This window comes from Ornithodoros turicata, chromosome 1 (assembly GCF_037126465.1).
Source record: "Ornithodoros turicata isolate Travis chromosome 1, ASM3712646v1, whole genome shotgun sequence".
In the NCBI taxonomy this organism is placed as follows: domain Eukaryota; kingdom Metazoa; phylum Arthropoda; class Arachnida; order Ixodida; family Argasidae; genus Ornithodoros; species Ornithodoros turicata.
Genome location: NC_088201.1, coordinates 181,003,914 through 181,024,479, shown reverse-complemented (window position 1 = coordinate 181,024,479; position 20,566 = coordinate 181,003,914). Strand labels below are relative to the sequence as shown.

Genomic DNA, 20,566 nt, shown 5'->3' with positions numbered 1-20,566 from the left:
GTGGCCGCAACAACCCAGATTCGAATCCTGGTCACGGCAAGTGGGTTGGGTGCTTTTTGACAAGCCCATATGAAACGTGGAAAACGTAATTGTGCTATGCATTAAACGCAGTGCGATCGTTATGGTTACGGCAACAGGCTGTGCCTATCCGTGGTGCCGTGGTCGTATAGTGGTTAGTACTTTGCGTTGTGGCCGCAACAACCCAGGTTCGAATCCTGGTCACGGCAAGTGGGTTGGGTGCTTTTTGGCAAGCCCATATGAAACGTGGAAAACGTAATTGTGCTATGCATTAAACGCAGTGCGATCGTTATGGTTACAGCAACAGGCTGTGCCTATCCGTGGTGCCGTGGTCGTATAGTGGTTAGTACTTTGCGTTGTGGCCGCAACAACCCAGGTTCGAATCCTGATCACGGCAAGTGGGTTGGGTGCTTTTTGGCAAGCCCATATGAAACGTGGAAAACGTAATTGTGCTATGCATTAAATGCAGTGCGATCGTTATGGCTACAGCAACAGGCTGTGCCTATCCGTGGTGCCGTGGTCGTATAGTGGTTTGTACTTTGCGTTATGGCCGCAACAACCCAGGTTCGAATCGTGGTCACGACAAGTGGGTTGGGTGCTTTTTGCCAAGCCCATATGAAACGTGGAAAACCTAATTATGCTATGCATTAAACGCAGTGCGATCGTTATGGCTACAGCAACAGGCTGTGCCTATCCGTGGTGCCGTGGTCGTATAGTGGTTAGTACTTTGCGTTGTGGCCGCAACAACCCAGGTTCGAATCCTGGTCACGGCAAGTGGGTTGGGTGCTTTTTGACAAGCCCATATGAAACGTGGAAAACGTAATTATGCTATGCATTAAACGCAGTGCGATCGTTATGGCTACAGCAACAGGCTGTGCCTATCCGTGGTGCCGTGGTCGTATAGTGGTTAGTAGTTTGCGTTGTGGCCGCAACAATCCACGTTCGAATCCTGGTCACGAAAAGTGGGTTGGGTGCTTTTTGACAAGCCCATATGAAACGTGGAAGACGTAATTATGCTATGCATTAAACGCAGTGCGATGGTTATGGCTACAGCAACAGGCTGTACCTGGTGGAAAAAAAAAGTGGTGCCGTGGTCGTATAGTGGTTCGTACTTTGCGTTGTGACCGCAACAACCCAGGTTCGAATCCTGGTCACGGCAAGTGGGTTGAGTGCTTTTTGACAAGCCCATATGAAACGTGGAAAACGTAATTGTGCTATGCATTAAACGCAGTGCGATCGTTATGGCTACAGCAACAGGCTGTGCGTATCCGTGGTGCCGTGGTCGTATAGTGGTTAGTACTTTGCGTTGTGGCCGCAACAACCCAGGTTCGAATCCTGGTCACGGCAAGTGGGTTGGGTGTTTTTTGACAAGCCCATATGAAACGTGGAAAACGTAATTATGCTATGCATTAAACGCAGTGCGATCGTTATGGCTACAGCAACAGGCTGTGCCTATCCGTGGTGCCGTGGTCGTATAGTGGTTAGTACTTTGCGTTGTGGCCGCAACAACCCAGGTTCGAATCCTGGTCACGGCAAGTGGGTTGGGTGCTTTTTGCCAAGCCCATATGAAACGTGGAAAACGTAATTATGCTATGCATTAAACGCAGTGCGATCGTTATGGCTACAGCAACAGGCTGTGCCTATCCGTGGTGCCGTGGTCGTATAGTGGTTAGTACTTTGCGTTGTGGCCGCAACAACCCATGTTCGAATCCTGGTCACGGCAAGTGGGTTGGGTGCTTTTTGACAAGCCCATATGAAACGTGGAAAACGTAATTATGCTGTGCATTAAACGCAGTGCGATCGTTATGGCTACAGCAACAGGCTGTGCCTATCAGTGGTGCCGTAATGACATCATTGGGAAAGAACAAGACACCGGGACCTGACGGACTAGGGGCCGAGTTCTATCAAAAGTTTGCCGATTTGTTATCACCGGTGTTATTAGAAGTATATCGGGAAGCCGAAAGAGAAGGATTGCTACCGGGATCGTTTCGACGATCACACACCGTCCTAATACTGAAGAAAAAGGCAGAAGGAAGAATACCATGTGTCGCAGACTACAGGCCTATCACACTCAGCAATGTAGATTATAAACTGTATGCCAAAGTCCTCGCAGCTAGGCTGCAGAAAGTCATGGGAACCCTCGTCGCAAATCATCAGACCTGTGCCATCAGGGGTAGAAGCATCCAAACGAACATTCATGTGCTCCGTACTGTAATTGATGTATGCAGGCAAGAAGGTGATCAGGCGGCAGTCATTGAGGCCGACTTATCGAACGCCTTTGACCGTGTGAGTCATGATTTCTTATTTTCCACTCTCCAGCAGATGAATGTCGGAAAGGTGTTCACGGAACGTCTTCGTCTCTGTTACAACGCGGTGACGACGAAACTAGTAATTAATAATAAGTGCACACGTGCAATCCAACTGAAATCATCGGTACGACAGGGGTGCCCATTATCCCCACTACTCTTCGACCTGTATATAGAACCACTGTGCCAAAGTGTTTTAAGCAACATGGATATAAGAGGCTATCACCTGGGTGACAGCATAGTGAAGGTCTTGGCTTACGCTGATGACCTGACGTTTGTGGTTGCGGACAAAAAGAGTGTTGCGGGAGTGCTGAAGGAAATTGAAGAATTCTGTAAGTTGTCGGGTGCCAGGCTTAATAAGGAAAAATCAGTTGGTATATGGGCTGGACAATGGGGCTCTACACCAGCGATGTATGAGGGTATAAGGTGGCAGTGTAATCCGACTGTATACTTAGGTGTACCCCTGCAGGAAACCAGAAACACTAATGGGATGTGGACAGAACTGTGTAAAAAGGTGCAAATTCGTGCAAACATGTGCAAAGGGAGAGAGTTGTCCATCTTCCAAAGGGCAAGTGTCTGCAATGTGTTCCTTGTGGCAAAAGTTGTCTACCTGTTACAAGTGATGCAGTGTTCGAGGAGCAAAATTCAACAATTTCACCGTGTGTTTGCAACACTGATATGGAAATCAAACTTTGAGGCAATGCGAAGGAACAACTTGTTCAAAGCAATACGTGATGGGGGAGTAGGGCTACAGCATCTGTTTGTCCAAAAACTACTTATGAGGCTCTTTTTCTTTCGCAAATGCAGGCACCCTGTTTTGTGTGAAATGCTGCAGAGTGTTGGACAGGTATATCTACCGCAGATTGTGGTAGGGACTGTGAAACGTACGTTTGTGTTGTCTGGTTTCTACAATGATGTGGTGGAAAGTATAAGGTTCCTACTGACTAGGTTTACAAGAGACTATGTGTTCAGTGTGTCAAGAAGCAAGCTAAGAGCGGATCTCATTGAATGCCTCTTTCCAACTCCAATATACAGACAAATTCCGAGTGACTGGACAGGTACTGATGTACTTTGCCGTGTTAGGAAAATGCCGATTAAGCCAGCGCTAAAAACATTTTTCTTCAAGATACATACAAACACGTTGCCCGTGAAATCGTGGCTGGCAGCGAAAGGAATATTCGTACCATGGTCAGTAAACTGTCGTTACTGCAGAGAACCTGAAACTATTGAACACATTTTTCTTTATTGTACAGAGGCCCAGTTCCTGTGGCAAGACCTAAGTATTTTAATTGGGAAAAGTTTGCGACTTAACCCCCACACGATGCGCTACTTACCCTTAGCAGAGAAGAAAGGGCCACGATATGACGTCTTGTGTGTAGTCGCATTGTACTCATTATGGAAAGTCATCATTGCTGGCAGAAACGAGGAGCCCATGAGACCACCGATGGTATATTTAAGAGAAGAACTAAGACAAATGAAACGATATGCTGAATACAGAGGAGAAGTACCGGAATGGCTTGAACAATTCTGCGGCTGTGTTGCTCCAAGTCGGAGTCCACTCTTTTAAATGCAAATGTTTTTAATGTGATGTCAAGTTAAAATGTATCGAAATAAAAATGGGAAAAAAAAATATCCGTGGTGCCGTGGTCGTATAGTGGTTAGTACTTTGCGTTGTGGCCGCAACAACCCAGGTTCGAATCCTGGTCACGGCAATTGGGCTGGGTGCTTTTTGACAAGCCCATATGAAACGTGGAAAACGTAATTATGCTATGCATTAAACGCAGTGCGATCGTTATGGCTACAGCAACAGGCTGTGCCTATCCGTGGTGCCGTGGTCGTATAGTGGTTAGTACTTTGCGTTGTGGCCGCAACAACCCAGGTTCGAATCCTGGTCACGGCAAGTGGGTTGGGTGCTTTTTGACAAGCCCATATGAAACGTGGAAAACGTAATTGTGCTATGCATTAAACGCAGTGCGATCGTTATGGCTACAGCAACAGGCTGTGCCTATCCGTGGTGCCGTGGTCGTATAGTGGTTAGTGCGAAAACTTTGACCATAGACAGAATAGAAGATGCACAGGTACCACAGGGGCCACATTCCTTAGCAAGCAATGAAGAAAGCGTGAAAGTCACGGAGGGTGGAAAAAACGATTTAAAGTGGAAGGACAGCGGATCTAACCTAAAGAAGTCCAGATTTTCACCGGCACCGATCATAACACCGGAAGAAAGAAGACAACGGCTACTTACCGTGTATTCACACGAGCGTGTTTTCTGACAGCGCAGCGACTGAAGGAGCGAGAGGGGTAAATGATAAGGCGCTGAGGCTACGCCCTTTTGGAACGCCTACACAGACAGTGTTCCAATGTGCTGTCGGCTCAGATGTTGGGGAAGCCGGGGATTACGTTCGCGCTGCGGTTGAACGTTGCAGCATTAATTTTATGTGCACGGCGCTTGGTACACAATGGACGAAAGAAAGCGAAAATTTGTGGCTCTTGCTTTTCTCATATTGACGATAGTGAATGCTGCCATGAAAAGAAGCGGTTAAAGAAGCTATGGGCGAATGAATGGTTGCTGAGGAAAGAGTACGTCTGCAAAATAGCCTTCTACGGGAGCTACGACACGAGGACCCATTTGTCTACCGCAAGGTTTTGAGCATCGATGCGGCCACTTTTAAATACATTCTGCTCCGCATAGCAAAGCGCAAAAGGAGAGTATAGAGGCCAATATGCGGGACAGTATACTAGCCAGTCATCGTCTTTTCGTACCCCGTCTCCAACAGGTTCGTTCGAATTATGTGCGCTTAAACATGCCTCTAAATGCATAAAACGTTCGTAAATAAGAGTGAGCGGGAAATAGTGTAGGAGAGAGTACTGTGAAAGCTGTGCGTCGTCGTTTTTTACCGTGACTCCGCAGCAGTCTGACGGTGTTGAGTGTGGTGTAAAGCAGAAACGGCTGTGGCGTAAAGGTCGCACCTTTCGAACACAGTAAAAACAGCTTCACCGCATAGCAGGTTCTGCGCCAATCATTGCCGTGAATGATAGGGCTCTCACTTCTGATTGGAGGACAGAGTGGAGCGTACACCTTTTTGTGTCAATTGTGTGTGTGTGTCTGGTGGTCCCTCTGCTGTACGTTCCGCTAAAGCAAGAAACCTTGTCCTCTTTCTGCAGGAGGGAGGTCTTGCTCAACGGCCCATCTAATACTTTGCTCTCCCCGACGAACTCATGCACCCTCAACGCATCTCCACCCTTCATCCTCTATCCTCCATCCGTCTTGCTTTTTTTTTTTCGGCTAGCTTTGGTAGCTTCCAATTCCTGCGTTTCATTGGTCCCATTGCTTTAGACGTTGGACAGGCCATGTTTTTGTGTCTATTACTCATTCCCAGTGAAACGTTCATCGCGTATACCGGTGGCATAGCGAGGCAGAGTTCACACCCACTCAAACAACCCTTATGATCTGTTTCTTTTTCTTTTTCTCTTTTATTGGTGGGGGTACGTTACCGTCCCATACATACATATAAAATTATGGAACAAAACGAAATTCTCGAATTGGCACTTTTTGCATATCGCGTTATATAGGAAGCTCCCCTAGTGACTAATTATGAAATAATGTCATGACAAAGCGAGACGTCATCACGTAAGTGTTGAATCTTCAGCACTACAGCTTTGTCCAGGGGTAAAGCACGTTGCTCTAAAGCGCTGTGGCAGTTCTCAAACTGTGTGGCCGCGATGAATGGGAAACACGTAAGAATAGTGAAACCGCGGAAAACTGACTCCCTTTGTTACAACTGATCGTTCTCGTTGGTGCTTGTCAGAACACGATGTATGCACATAGTGGCCTCCCGTGAATGCGCTGCATGACGTGATGATGACCCCGGGGTGCTGCCATGTAGGCTTGTGTAATGACAGCCCTAAAATATTATACCATTACATGGTTAATTTATGATGCCAGACAACTATGAATATGCGTGACCCCACAGTGGCCGGCTTGGGGATAAAATTTTGCACCCCTTTGTCTTACCCGGCGTGCGATACTGCTCACACATTTCTCGTTTTTAAACCAAACTGCTAGCGTCCTGAGCCGATACCTTTTGGTTTGGAACGCGAATGCTGCCAACTCGTTATTATTAATTAACAGCAACTGATACAACGACTGCGCCGTGAATATGGGGACCCAAAAAGTGTTTTGATGTACACATCTACCGTTGCTTCGACATCCGGGTGTCTCTTTTCCATTTCAAGAGCGATCTTTTCCCACATGGCATGTTTCCTCGGTACATTTCGGTTTTGCTCATCGGCAAGCTTCCACAAGATCGGATGTTGCTCTACCTGGTGTAATAGATAAAAAATAATAGTGCTTGTAACATTGGCAACAGAGGGTGGCTTTCTTTTTCGCTCCGTCCTCCTTCTGCGCGTCAGTCGTCAGATTCTGTGCCCCGCGAACAAACTATCCGTGTGCTTCTTTCTGACGGACGGAGCTGCTGAGCGCAGTGATGTTGCACAAGGCTCTTTGATATCTCGCCAAAAACACAATAAAAACGTGCGCGCTTCATAGATTCTGCTGTGCGATAAGCTCCGCCCCCGACCGAATGGTTGGATGATTGCGTGATAATGCTGATACCTCCTTCTCCTCCTTCAGTCGCTGCGCAGTCAGAAAAGGCGCTCGTGTGAATACACGGTTCAGGACAAAAAGTGAGCGTCAAAGTTTCGATTTCTGCAATTATGAAAGTAAAGTTCAAAATAGCTACGCTAAATGTAAATAGCTTAGTACGACATGAGACAAAAGTGTGGCTAAGGAATGCTCTGTATGGAGAAAACGTTGACATAGTCTGCCTACAAGAAACAAAAGTGTCATCGAGGGAACAAGAGATCGAATTGGTCAGTTTTTTTCAACACGAGTTTACGATGCTTCATGCTTCTGGCACGCCCGGGAGCGCGGGAACCGCCATCATGATTAGGAAGGCCAGCAAGATTACCGTAATCGATTTTGAACTTGAACAAAACGGTCGTCTGGTGAGTGCGGATTGCATGTGTGACGGGGAAATAATACGAGTGCTTAGCATCTACGCGCCGAATGAAGATGCAGAGCGTAAACAGTTTTTCGAGACCAGTGTAGCCCATTTTACGGATACAGATAGCAAAGTGATAATCGCCGGCGATTTCAACTGTGTGTGTCGGAAGGAAGACTGCACTTACAAGAAGGCGCGAACAGATAGCAGCGTGAAAGTGTTAAAGGGACTGCTGCACGACCATGACCTTCAAGATATAGCTATCGGGAATGACAACAAAACAATAAAATACACGCACTGGCAGGGAACTTCGCACGCTAGGCTGGACCGTATTTATACCTCTGCGATATCAATTTGCCCTCTATCACTTACAAAGTCGTTCCACTGGCATTCACAGATCACGGTTTAGTCATGGCGGATTTGCAAAAAGGCGATCATAAGATCAATCGGATTCGCAGCTTGCCATGGAAAATGAACAATAGTCTCCTAGAAGATGAAAAGTTCAAGGACGAGATTAAAAGCATGATAGCCGATCTAAGGGAAGGAGAAGCAAATGCAGTGTCCTGGGAGATATTCAAGCATGATGTCCATCTGAAGGCAGTTGAATACTCCGAATCAAAGGCATTAGAAAGAAAAGAAGAAATGAAAGCCTTGGCCAAAAGCCTATTGAGAATAGTAAAAGAAGAGGAAGCAACCCCTGGCCGTTTTATTGAAGACATAAGAGAAATCAAGAAGCAGATACTGCAGCGAATGCGAGAAAGATATGCGGGAGCTCAAGTTCGGAGCCGTGTGCAAGCCATACAAAGGGACGAAGCACCAACGAAAGTATTTCGTGTTTTGGAAAGAAACAGAGTCAGAAGCAACGAAATCAATAAATTGAAAACTGATAACGGTATTGTAGAAGGAACTGATGAAGTTGAGAGCACGCTCCACAACTACTACAAGAATCTGTTCAAGTGTTCGGATAATCCAACCTTCTTTGACGCCAGCATCTTCAAGCATGTACCAAAAGTGACAGATGCGGAGAGGGAGAAGGCAGAAGGAAAAATAACAGCAAGTGAGATCATGCGGGTGGTCAGAAAGCTCCCACGAAACAAGGCTCCGGGTCCAGACGGACTAGGTTCCGCCTTCTACAAGACTTTTCAAGATCAGCTGTGCCCCGTCCTGGAGCGTGTCTTCGACGACATCCAGAAAAGAGGGCTGATGCCGCCATCCATGAGGAGAAGCCATACGGTATTAATTCCAAAAAATTGGTGCAAGAAGAAGCTCCAGCTGTGTCAGATCTTCGCCCCATCAGCTTGCTGTGTTCGGACTATAAAATATTAGCGAAAGTGATCACGAGACGTCTGGACAGCTTGTTGTGGAAGGTGATCGGGAAGCATCAACGATACGGCATTAAAGGAAGATCTATCTCGACCAATCTTAATGTTATGCGTACTGCATGTGAAATGGCCAGAGCAGCGGGCCGCCAACTGGCTGTCTTCCAAGTGGACTTGCGACAGGCGTTCGACAGGGTATCTCATAAGTTTTTGCTGGAACTGTTAAGGTGGATTAACATCGGAAAAGACTTAGAAAACTGGATTCAGACCTGCTACAGGGGCATCTCGTCGCAGCTGGTCGTGAATGGGTCTTTGGGTCCGAGGTACGGCATTACAAGATCTGTCCGGCAGGGTTGCCCTATGTCCCCCACATTGTTCTCTATCTTCGTGGAGCCGCTGTGCCGACTAATTGATATGGATGACAACATCAGCGGGCTAGAGCTCGGTCAAGAAGAGATTAAGATTTTGGCTTTTGCAGACGATCTGGCTGTTATCTGCAGTAGTGAAAAACAGGTGGGGACAGCTATCGCGTCCTTCCAAACTTTCTGCGCGGCGTCGGGAGCAGAGATAAACACGAAGAAGTCGAAAGGATGCTGGTTGGGTGAATGGCAAAACAAGCCTTGTAAGTTCAAGGGTATTGAATGTTCGGAAGAACTCGGTAAATATTTGGGAGCCAAGTTGGACCCGGAAGCAGTAAACGCAGATGTGTGGCAACGGAAGCTGAATATGTTTCATGGAAAACTTCAGCCTTACAAGGGCAGGGAGCTATCGATTTTGCACCGAAGTGTCGTTTGCAACGCGGTGCTGTACCCAGCATTGTTGTATACCGCCCAAGCGATTCCCATCGATGCCACCACTGTGCAACGCTACCACAGACTTTGCGCTACGTTTTTGTGGCAGTCTCCATTTGAGCGTATGCGCAGATCAAACCTTTTTTGGCCCCTGAACGCTGGTGGTCTGAATGTAGTGAATCTCGAAATCAAGATCAAGGTACAGCGTTTCATTTATTTTCGGGAGCAACGGGCGCCAGAACTAAGGGCAGCATTGCAATCGTTGGGAACCTGTCACCTCTTGCAGTGGATCGTAACGACTCAACCTGGCGTAAAGAATTCCTCTGCTCTGAAATTCTACCAGGAAATTGCACAGAGCATTAGGTTCTTCCTTGACAGATTTTCCTGGGAATATCTAGCAACCGTAAAGAGCAAGACTCTCTATTGGGACACAGTCACCAGCACCTTACCACCGCCACTCTACCGTCAGATGTACCTCGGGATCCAACGGAAGGACGTACTTCAAAGGATCCGCAAACTGCCAGTGCCAACAGGAACAAATGACTTTTTTGTACGCTTCCACTTAGAGGTACTCCCGACGAAGCAATGGCTGAAGGGCAAAGGTTTCTTTGTTCCCCTGGATGACAAGTGTGAAGTGTGTGGTCAAGCTGAGAACATTCGCCATGTGTTCTATGAATGCAGGAATGCGGTGCTTTTCTGGAGTGACTTGCGTGCTACACTGCATGTAAACGAGGAGCTAACCTATGAAACCCTGAAGTTTCTAAATTTCGCAGCTTCCAAGCATCGTGACGTGCTCAGTGTTATAACGATGGCGGGACTTCATGCTTTGTGGAACGCACGAACGGCCCGTGTGGAACGAGACGTCAGAGCAAGGTCTGTCGTCAGCTACCTGAAGGCGAAGCTTTTGTGGACATTATCGTTAATCGGAAGCAAGAAGCTCCGTGGAGAAAAACAATGGGAAAAACTATCTCCGATAGTAAACTGGTTAGATTGTGCGACATTCGGCCGCATCCTCAAAGTTAGAGGAATGTCTTGAGAAGGGTCTATGTAAGCCCGTGTTTTAATACGAAGGCACACGAGGGTGTGCTGTATGTACTTTACTTGTTTTATATTGGGCAATAAAAAAAAAAGTCGTATAGTGGTTAGTACTTTGCGTTGTGGCCGCAACAACCCAGGTTCGAATCCTGGTCACGGCAAGTGGGTTGGGTGCTTTTTGACAAGCCCATATGAAACGTGGAAAACGTAATTGTGCTATGCATTAAACGCAGTGCGATCGTTATGGCTACAGCAACAGGCTGTGCCTATCCGTGGTGCCGTGGTCGTATAGTGGTTAGTACTTTGCGTTGTGGCCGCAACAACCCAGGTTCGAATCCTGGTCACGGCAATTGGGGTGGGTGCTTTTTGACAAGCCCATATGAAATGTGGAAAACGTAATTATGCTATGCATTAAACGCAGTGCGATCGTTATGGCTACAGCAACAGGCTGTGCCTATCCGTGGTGCCGTGGTCGTATAGTGGTTAGTACTTTGCGTTGTGGCCGCAACAACCCAGGTTCGAATCCTGGTCACGGCAAGTGGGTTGGTTGCTTTTTGACAAGCCAGATGAAACGTGGAAAACTTAATTGTGCTATGCGTGAAGCGCAGTGCTATCGTTATGGTTACAGCAACAGCCTGGTTACAGTTCTGGCACAGTTCTTTCTGCCCTTGCACGCCCCTGCGAGACATGCTTGCAAGACACGAGACCTGTGCCACTATTCCCGGCCTCCAGAGGAAGAACGATGTGCCTGTGACAGTAGCCCGCCATCTCGCGCTCGAGCATCTCAGTTCGGCCTATCCTCCGAGCCGCGCCATCTATACTGATGGATCGGTAGCGAATAAGTCATCTGCAGCGGCCTACTACGTCTCGCAGGAAAACCGTGACCTCGCCCTCCGACTTCCCTACACAGTGTCCTCCACGGATGCTGAGCTGCTCGGACTGCTTGCCGCTCTGCGGTATATCGCTGAATCTGTGCCGATACGTGGGTCGTCCTCACAGACAACAAGGCGTCTTTGGCGCTCCTGTCCACATACCACCCGAGTGTCGTGAGTGATCTGCGTACCATGGTACTTTAGGAGTACGCCGAACTCTCCTCGGTCGGCCACCGTATCTGCCTTCAGTGGGTACCCGGGCATACAGGGCTACACGGAAACACACGCTGACGCGGCTGCGAGACGCGCCGCGCTTGATGCGGCTACGCCGGTGCCCCTACTACCGCTCCCGGTGTCTGCGTGTCGCCTGCTTATACGGCGTCTCTGCTGCGACGGCACCTGCCAGTTTGTTGTAGACGCTATCCGACCTAATGCGTTCCTGCAGTCCATCGACCCCACACTCGGGTTTGTCATCGGCTGCCGCTGTACCCGCGAGGAGGAGACCCTTCTACATCGTCTCCAGCTGATCTCCAGCTGAACGTTGCCCTCACCCGTTCACTCCTGTTCAAAATGGGCCGCGTCTCATCTCCCACTTGCCCCTGCTGTGGTGTAGAAGACGATATCTCTCATCAGCTCCTCCACTGTCAGCGTCACCACCATCATCGGGCCGTGCTCTGGCAACATCTCTAAGAGCTTGGGCGCACGAACGGACGGACAGACGTTTCTCTCGCAACACTCCTTGGCCCTGTGCAGCGAGCTAACCAGTGGAGAGTCACAAAAGCGGTGCTCCGCTTTCTGCGTAACACGGGTCTCCTGGGCTCCCTGTGAGCCCTGTGTTTCTCTCTCGACCCAGTGGGCAGTCACCACAGCGCTCCTCCGCTTTCTCCAGGCTTCGAATCTTGTCAACGCCTTGTGATTGTGTCACTGTGTGCGTGACTTTTCAGTTTTAGTTTTGTGTTCTTCCTTTCCTTCCCTTATCTCCTTTGTTCTAAACTTTTTTTTCTTTTCCTTTTCTTTTCTTCTTCTCCTTTCATTTTCCTTTCTTTTCTTCTTTTCATTGTCTTCCCTTTTCTTTACTCCCCCTTTTCTCGTTTCCCTTCCCTTTTCTTTCCTTATTTTTCTTTTCTTCCCCTTCTCTCCTTCTTTCTTCCCCTTTTCTTTTCTTATTTTTCTTTTCGTCCCCTTTTCTTTCCTTCTTCCCTTCTTTGCCTTTTTTGTTTGGAGTAGCAAGCCGACCTTCGTCTGGCTGACCTTTCCTTTCTTTTTCTTAATAAACATATCCCCCCTCCCTGGTTAGTACTTTGCGTTGTGGCCGCAACAACCCAGGTTCGAATCCTGGTCACGGCAAATGGGTTGGCTGCTTTTTGACAAGCCTATATGAAACGTGGAAAAGGTAATTGTGCTATGCTTTAAACGAGGTGCTATCGCTATGGTTACAGCAACAGCCTGTGCCTATCCGTGGTGCTGTGGTCGTATAGTGGTTAGTACTTTGCGTTGTGGCCGCAGCAACCCAGGTCCAAATCCTGGTCACGGCAGATCGGTCGGGGGTTTTTTTTACAAGTCCACATGGAACGTGGAAAGCGTAATTGTGCTATACATTATTACCAACTGACAAACTGAGGAACATAATTGCCAATCCAAGCATTTGCTTATCACTTATTTACAGCAGAAATTTTGCCGTTAAGGGCTGTGTGCCCAAGGTTAATGTACGCACCGGGGCCGGCTCCTACTTCTGGTTCGTGTGACATTTGCAATTTTCAAAATTTTCAGTTGTCCTCAGCACTGGCTAGTCTTAGAAGGGACAGGTCTTAGACGTCTTATGCCATATTCAATATGCCGCAAGATGTTCTTTGCTTCGACCACACAGGAGATCAGTCGGAGGAGAGGGGGGAGGAGGATAGCCCCGGTTTGGGGAGGGGCAGTTTTTTGTCCGGGCGCTTAGTGTGGTAGGGGAGAGAGGGAAATCTAATGTATACACTGACCTTTTTGGGGGCGGCGATCACCCAACAGCCACCCCCTCCCCCCCACCACGCAGGATCCACCACTGATACTGAATTTTTGAGAAGATGTTATTACAGCCAAATAATTAGTAACGCATCTGTTGTTTCATACAACACGCACTGTAGATTGTGAAATATATGTTGTGTACACCGTGGGATTTTCAAAGGTAATGTTTGTAATCCTTCATTACCATACTGTATTATAATACAGTATTGGTATTACGTAGTATCAGGCACATTTTCAAAACGTATTTGTATTAGTATTATAATATACATCTTTGTGGAGTATTATGACTTAGTGTTACGATACGGAAAAATAGTATTACTGCCCGCCTCTGCCAGCAGGGAACACTGCCAGCCCTTGGAGACTCAACCGCCGGTTGAATCTTGGCTCCCAAATGTCGGTATGTGGCGCCGTCAATTAAATAATTCGATCGCTTCGACCCTTTCATTTTCCTAGCTATTGTAGGAAAGCTCGCAGTGAAAACTGACCGCGAAAATGAACACCATCCTTGCGACATGCACTGGGTCCAGTAGACCTTTAGAAATTCCGTGCAGCAGATGTCGCTGGAAAGGTTCCCACGTTTCAAGTATGATTTCGTAACAATGTGCGATGTTTAGAGCAATTTATTTGATTTGATTTGAAGAAAAAAATTGAGATTTTAGATTCACTAGTGTGAGTACCGCAAACTCCACATCGCTTGCAGCTTACAAGCTGATTCTAGCAAAGAAAACTTCATAGCTTCACCCACGAGAACTTGGAGCACTCTATAGTAGTGTACTGCCACCGCAAGTGAAAGTAGTAATCGATAGTATCGTGAATTTCAGAGGGTAAACGAGTAAGTAAGATAAACGCAACATTTAAAGGGATGGTCGCACCCGGAAACAAACCAATGAAGCCGACCGACATCAATATGTTAGGCATCGGCCTTTGGTCTGCCTGGCTCTTTTTCCCGAAGAGTGGGTATGCTTTCGTTGGTTGCAGCGAATCAGAAGGTTACGACGAAATGGAAATGTTTATGTCGCGCCGACACCGAATCCTCTCTTCGTTGCACTGCATTTTAAAATGCGACGAGGCCGAAAAGTGTTCCTCAGGCGTCCGCTCACCACTACATTTGAGTTCCCAACTGGAGAGGCTGTTGGCAGGATGATACTTGTGTCGGGAAACATCACAACTCGCGCAGTCATTCTAACACAAAAACAACTAGGTGAATACACTTGTCTTTGACCTCAATAACACTACGGTTATACGGCGCTATCAACCGACGACGTCGAGATGCTGCGACTGTGCTCACAACTGGTGCGACTGCCCACCAGACCGGCTGCCCGCGAAACGCTGCTATTTGGAAATTTTATCAATCAGTTCCGGGGCACGCGATGTGTTTTGGCCAATGGGTATCTACTATGATGCCTGACGCTGTAATATCACGTGGTTATGATGTGAAATCATTTTTTAGAGCCGCGGAGACGGAAAGCTGTGGAGGCCGGCGTCAGCTCCTTGTCACCTATTTCTTCACCACTATTTCTCGTGGGATCTTCCATACCGTGGTCAGCACTCCAGGAAGAACGAAATGACAGTATAGTTTCGAAATCTACTTGAAAGGATAAGCGCATTATCTTTAAGCCGCACCAACAGGCAAGCAATGATCTGGAAGTCGCAGTTAAGGGAACGCCAACGGCCCTTCTTCATAACTGACAGTGTCATACATATTCCAGTCTCCATGTGATTTCTTACTAGCGTTGATGGGCTGCTACCTTTTTGCAGATATAGCCGCTCAAAATTGAGCATAAACTTGGAGCTGCATACCATACTGCTTGCTTCCATATTATTATTATTTCACGATACATCAGTTTTATTATCAGGTTTATTATCATATATATCAGCATATCTTTATTACATCAGCTTCATATCGTCCGTCCTGTCAATGTAACCAGACAGACGGATATATTGTATCTATCCCACCATATTCCTGCAAATCCGATCGCACGTATTCAACAAATGACAAACCCAGTTCATCCCTCTCTTGATATATTTAACCCCCATACAAATGTTTTCAAAACTCTCCTCTGGCGTTCATCCAGTAACATGTGAAGTTGTAGAGTTTTTTCTCCCCTTTTTTTTCGTGCCATGTACAGTATCATTGTATATATGTATGTCTGTATGTTTGGTGTTATGTTCCTGTTCTGAATAGGTCCTGAATATGTTATGTTTTGCCTAATCTGTATATGTATATATATATATATATATATAAGCAGGAAAAATCAGAAGACGACAAAGAGCTTACAGGAAAACAAAAAGGGGAGTTTATTAACACATATAGGGATAGGGGTCGACGTTTCGGCAGTCAGCGCTGCCTTCGACGGGACTGGGGTTTGGTGACAAGAACAAGCTTTATATATGGGAGAGGGTTATGTACAAGGGAAAGAGAGCAGCGCTTTTGTCATGACTAACATAGGTTGGTGACTAAGTGAAAGGGGAATGACCGGGTCTGTGCAGCAGGACCTTGAGGAAATACCCGTGAGCCTGAAAAAGAGACAAAAGAGTGTATGTATTGTGCTGGATTAGGAATGCAGGTTGCGAATAGTAGAAAGGATTCCTGGATCTTCGTTTATCTGACACTGGAATTTATGAATGAGATAAGACTCGCGCTGTTCCCTGAGCCGCTGGGAAAGAAAGCCTGACTGCAGGATGAAAATAGATATATTGGTAATTGAGTGTCCTGGTTTACTGAAATGGCGCGACACTGGCAGATTAGGTTTCTTCGCGACGTCAGATTTGTGGTTATTGAATCGCGTTCTAAATGAAGTAGCTGTCTGTTCGATATATTGGGCGTTGCATTCATTACATTGAAGAAGATAGACAACATTGGAAGAATTACAGTTAAAGTCGCCATTAATGTTGATCCGATAATTAGAATTGGTACTATCTGCAGAGTTAGCGGCTTGCATTGATTTACAAATTTGGCATTTAGTTGCATTACAAGGGTGGCAACCAATGTTATTTTCTGGAAGTTTGTTAATTTTGGCATTTACTAGTCTGTCTTGGATGTTCCGCGCCCGGCGATAACTTACGCGCGGTGGCTGTGAGAATATTTCCTTCATCCGATCAGATTGTGAAAGAATTGTGTAGTGACGGTTGAGTATCCGGCTAATGTTAGGAACGCTGCCATTGAATGTGACAGTGAGATTTACTGCAGAATTTCCATTGACTCGAGGAGATCTTTGGAGCAATTGTTGGCGATCTGTGGATCTTGCTCTGGCTATAGCGTCTTTAACAAGTTTGTCCGGGTATTCACGATCAATGAAGGTTTGTTCTAGTCGTTGGAGATGGTTGTCTAGTTCGGCATCGTTAGTGCATATTCTGCGGTAGCGCAACGCCTGACTATAAGGTATGGCTAACTTAGTATGCCTTGGATGGCAACTGCGGAACGATAAGTATTGCTGAGCATCTGTAGGCTTCCGGTATAAGTTGGTTGAGATGCCGCCGTCTTGTAACTTGACTTCCACATCCAAGAAGGTAACAGCGGAGGCGGAGTAGTGGGAGGTAAATTGAATGTTAGGGTGAATTTGGTTGAACCGGTTGATGGACGTGAGAAGGTCGCTTTCAGAATGACGCCATATGATAAAAATATCATCTAAAAATATCTTGTACACAAGTGGTTTCAACACGGAACATTCGAGAAATGTTTCCTCCAGGGATGCCGTGAAGGTATTTGCATAGTTGGGGGCCATTCTCGTGCCCATAGCTGTCCCGTTAACTTGCAGATAGTGCTTGTTATCAAATTCAAAGTTATTGGAGGTCAAAATAAGTGTTAGCAGTTCGGTGAGGACAGTAGGATCATACGGCTGGTCAGGTTGATTTTTGTGTGCTGAAACGGCCGCTGCTCTACCATCTGCGTGGGGAATATTAGTGTAAAGGGACGTGACGTCTAAGGTTGCCAAGAGACAGCTTGAGGGAACGGTTACTTGCGATACAGTTTGAAGGAAATGGTTGGTATCTTTGACGTAGGAAGGTAATTTAGGGGGGATAGATTTGAGAACGTGATCGACGAAGGACGATATATTTTCTGTAGCGGTACCGTTACTGGACACAATTGGTCTTCCGGGATTGCCTGGTTTATGTATCTTAGGGAGCATGTAAAATCGGCCTGGTTTAGGGTCTTTAGGAAGTAAGTATTCGTAGAGCGCATCGCCAATTTTCTTAGTGGTCTTTAACCGTTTTAGTGTTTTACATATATCTGCGGCAATTTCATTAGTGGGGTCGGATTCGAGAGGTTTGTAAAAGTCTGCACAATTAAGTTGACGGAGTCCTTCCGCCACATAAGCTTGCTTATCTATTACGACTATGGCACCTCCTTTATCTCCTGATAAAGGAGGTGCCATAGTCTGACCCACATATTGTGCTTAGATCTTGGCGGTAAAATTAGAGTTTGTACTTTTGACTTCCTGCGTGGTCCACGTGGACCACGCAGAAAGTCAAAAGTACAAACTCTAATTTTACCGCCAAGATCATTGCGGACCTAGATTGCAATTCCTCGAACGTCATCTATGCAATCCAATGTAACGCATGTCAAGCACAATATGTGGGTCAGACAAAAACTTCTTTCAGAGTCAGATTCAACAACCACCGATCGGATGTCACCAAAAAACCTAATCTTCCGGTTTCCCGCCATTTCAAGCAGCCAGGACATTCTATTAACGATGTATCAATCTTTATTCTCCAGTCAAACTTCAGCTCTGACCGCTCCCGAGAGCAGCGCGAATCCTACCTAATCTACAAATTCCAATCGACCATTAACGAAGACCCCGATATGCTATCAACAATTAGAAGTCTAACCTCGTAGATAAGGCACTTTTTTCCAATTCCTTTTCAGCTGGATGGGTGGCCCAACCTGGACAAAGCCACTCCCCCAAGGACGATGACACCACACTTGAACCTCACAAGTCAACATTCTCGAACGCGACCCATTGACGACCGCCAGCAAAGTTTGAAGCAGCACTCACCCTGCCCGGAATTTTCCCGAAAGCGGACAGTGACCTACGGCGAATGACATCACCACCCGGACTTGACCTTCTGGAATATTCCCGAATCTGACTCACTGACAAACGCCTGTGGCGTGCCCCTACCGATTATGACGTCATGTAGCAAACCTCTTTAAGAAATGTGTAATCAGCTACGCATCTTTAGTCCTGACGAAGACAGTGCCACTGTCGAAACGTCGACAACCCTTTTAGCATTCCAAGTATCTTAAATGTAAATAAATTATCCCTTTTTTCTTACTTCCCGTACCTTCGTAGTCTGTGTTTCAATTTTCATTTCAGCTATATATATATATATATGTTTGTAACTCAAGTAGTGCTAGAACTGTACTTTCGGAGCTATGACGTAACTATATCGACACGCGACACTACACTTGGAGCTCTACAGACACTGGGAGCAGTACGTAGTTAGCACTGAGATACCTAGCTAGACGCTGGGAGCAATCACGTAATTCTAGCAACACGTTGCTCTACACTGGGAGCAGTGCGTGACATACCTAGCCAGACGTTCTTAGCAGGACGCTAGGAGCATGCAGTACGTAGTTAGCACTGAGATAGCCAGCCAGACGCTGGGAGCAGTAGACGCTGGGAGCAATCACGTAATTGTAGCAACACGTTGCTCTACGCTGGGGGCGGACACGGTAGCCAGTACGTAGTTAGCAAAATGACATAGCTAGCCAGACGTTGTTAGCAGGACGCTGGGAGCTCTCCAGACGTTGCCTGGGAGCAGTGCGTATTTAGCAGTGACATAACTAGCCAGACGCTGTTAGCAGTACGCTGAGAGCAAGATAGCCCAGACCAATCTCGCGCCGGCCCCGCCCCGGCTCATGCAAGTGATTGATAACCAAACATATGTCTCGTTTTTTATATTTTATTTTCATTGTAAGACGATCGCATGAAGCACAGCAGTTTGAAGCATGGAGACGACATTTTGAATGGACATGGGGGTGATCCTAGAAAAAATTATGCTCAGGTGAGTAAATTATTTGAATTGTTCTACAAAGACACATACCCGTGGAAGACTACATGGTTGCCTGATGCACAGAAACTCGAAGCATGGACACAACAATTTGACGAAAAATGGACCTGGATGGTGATCCTAGAAAAAGTGTGTACGCTCCACTGAGTCGGGAGAGCTTTGCAAAGACCGCACCTACCCTTAGGGGACTGCATGGATGTCTGAAGCACAGCTGCACAGCAACTCAAAATCATGGACATGACTATTTGGACCGGGGGATACTCCTAGAAAGTGCGCGTTCCAGTGAGTTGAAAAAACTTTTTGGAAAGGTCCTACAAAACACCTACTCATAGAGGACTACATGGATGCATGAAGCACAGCAACTCCGAGCAAGTCACAGACCTCAAAGATATGTCTTTCCTAGAAAGTGGAACCCTCTTTCAGTCATTTTTTCGAAAAAGCTTCACAAATATATTATTCGATATATCATACTTCTGATGCTATATACATAAGTGATTTTCTCTTATGCTAACAAGTCATAGTGACCCGAAAAGGCGGCACTAGTACGTAAGGAAGAATACTTACGAGACATGCCGGCGGTCACTGAAGACGTACACTGACACACGGCATGTGGCTATCAAGTAACCTTATATAGTCAACTATGACTGACTAATCTCTCTCTTACTTTCGTTGTTCTTTGTAGCAATTAAGCATATCGCCTTTTCCTTACACTCTTGATCGTGTAACCCATATGAATTAGTTCCTCTTTGCATGTTTGCAAAGTATCTTGTTGAGGATGTAGATAACAACCCCCGTGGCGACTTGATCAACGAATAACCTCTTTTTCTCCTTGATCACTATCTCGAATGCATGTCTGGCATTGGTTTTTCCTCATACGACTGTACCTGGCTGCTTTGCATCTTTTATAAATTACATTCACTTGACAGTTTTTTTTTCTTGACTTGCGAAGACGTACGTGTAGATAATGGAGTCTTATTTAGTCTTTCTTAAGTAGTGAATAGTTTCTTTTCGCCAAACGTGACTCCAGTATTGGTGTTCCTCATACTTGCAATGCAACTCATGTAAATTAGCTTCTCTTTGTTTTTCTCCAGAATCCCTCTTACGCATTTCACAAGCGATTCCTACCTGATTGCTAACCAGCCTTGAGACTTGTTATCCGTTGGGAGGGGGAAGGCACACGAATCACACCATCTTTCTCTTTTT

The 20,566-nt window shown here is 46.5% G+C and overlaps 1 long non-coding RNA gene and 8 other non-coding genes across 9 annotated transcripts; 8 read left to right on the top strand and 1 right to left on the bottom strand.

The window, feature by feature from the left end:
- The first annotated feature begins 155 nt into the window (after positions 1 to 155).
- On the top strand, positions 156 to 227 carry Trnah-gug (transfer RNA histidin (anticodon GUG)). Its single transcript has one exon. It is a non-coding gene; the product is annotated as a tRNA-His (tRNA).
- Positions 228 to 719: 492 nt separating this feature from the next.
- Positions 720 to 791, top strand: Trnah-gug (transfer RNA histidin (anticodon GUG)). The gene has a single exon. It is a non-coding gene; the product is annotated as a tRNA-His (tRNA).
- Positions 792 to 1,293: 502 nt separating this feature from the next.
- Positions 1,294 to 1,365, top strand: Trnah-gug (transfer RNA histidin (anticodon GUG)). Its single transcript has one exon. It is a non-coding gene; the product is annotated as a tRNA-His (tRNA).
- Positions 1,366 to 1,481: 116 nt separating this feature from the next.
- On the top strand, positions 1,482 to 1,553 carry Trnah-gug (transfer RNA histidin (anticodon GUG)). The gene has a single exon. It is a non-coding gene; the product is annotated as a tRNA-His (tRNA).
- A 2,411-nt stretch (positions 1,554 to 3,964) lies between these two features.
- Trnah-gug (transfer RNA histidin (anticodon GUG)) lies at positions 3,965 to 4,036 on the top strand. The gene has a single exon. It is a non-coding gene; the product is annotated as a tRNA-His (tRNA).
- A 116-nt stretch (positions 4,037 to 4,152) lies between these two features.
- Positions 4,153 to 4,224, top strand: Trnah-gug (transfer RNA histidin (anticodon GUG)). Its single transcript has one exon. It is a non-coding gene; the product is annotated as a tRNA-His (tRNA).
- A 6,525-nt stretch (positions 4,225 to 10,749) lies between these two features.
- Trnah-gug (transfer RNA histidin (anticodon GUG)) lies at positions 10,750 to 10,821 on the top strand. Its single transcript has one exon. It is a non-coding gene; the product is annotated as a tRNA-His (tRNA).
- A 116-nt stretch (positions 10,822 to 10,937) lies between these two features.
- Trnah-gug (transfer RNA histidin (anticodon GUG)) lies at positions 10,938 to 11,009 on the top strand. Its single transcript has one exon. It is a non-coding gene; the product is annotated as a tRNA-His (tRNA).
- Positions 11,010 to 19,282: 8,273 nt separating this feature from the next.
- LOC135373592 (uncharacterized) lies at positions 19,283 to 19,750 on the bottom strand. The gene is made up of 4 exons (XR_010416507.1): positions 19,690 to 19,750; positions 19,542 to 19,626; positions 19,397 to 19,483; positions 19,283 to 19,337 (listed from the first exon to the last, which is right to left on the bottom strand). It is a non-coding gene; the product is annotated as an uncharacterized LOC135373592 (long non-coding RNA).
- Positions 19,751 to 20,566: the final 816 nt, after the last annotated feature.